Source organism: Trachinotus anak, unplaced genomic scaffold, assembly GCF_046630095.1.
Source record: "Trachinotus anak isolate AG129_WGS33_773 ecotype Australia unplaced genomic scaffold, CSIRO_AGI_Tana_v1 ptg000015l, whole genome shotgun sequence".
Classification (NCBI taxonomy): domain Eukaryota; kingdom Metazoa; phylum Chordata; class Actinopteri; order Carangiformes; family Carangidae; genus Trachinotus; species Trachinotus anak.
In genome coordinates, this window is record NW_027273866.1 from 5,701,836 (window position 1) to 5,702,500 (window position 665).

Genomic DNA, 665 nt, shown 5'->3' on the forward strand with positions numbered 1-665 from the left:
GACTATGAACAAATATTTTTGCTCTTGTTTTACATTATTTTTCAGTTTTTGTCATTTTGTGCCTCCACGCCAGCAATAGCCAGAGCCGGAGGCATTATGTTTTTGGATTGTCCGTACGTATGTATGCACGTCAGAGAAAAATGGACTATAACATAAACTCCAATTCCTAAATTCCTAATTGTCACACCACGGTGAAGTTGAGTTTTTTTTTGTCCTGTCTCCATGTCTTGTCTTGTCATTTCCCGTTTTATTTTGAAAAGTAACTCTCCTCTCGTTTCAGGTCACTTGCCCTTCCTCGTGTGTCTTGGTCTGATTGCCTGAGTGTTTCCACCTGTCCCTTGTTACCCTGTGTTTAAGAGTCTGCATCTCCCCTTGTCTTGTGCCAGTGTGTTTGTTTATGTCGACGTCTGTATACGACCATTCTAGCCATCCACAGCCTTGAAACAAATTGGTACCCTGCACCTTTTGGTTTTATTTCTAGTTCCTCGTCGCGTGATTTTTTTGTTATAGGTCTCTTAGTTTAGTTCCTCCAGTTTTCAGGAGTGTTTTTTGTTTGTTCGAGCTTGATTTAGTAATAAAGACCTTTTTTGAGAACACTATCCTGCATCTGCGTCCTGAGTCCTAGCCTGGGTGTGACACTAATCTTGATGTTACCAAGAAGCTTG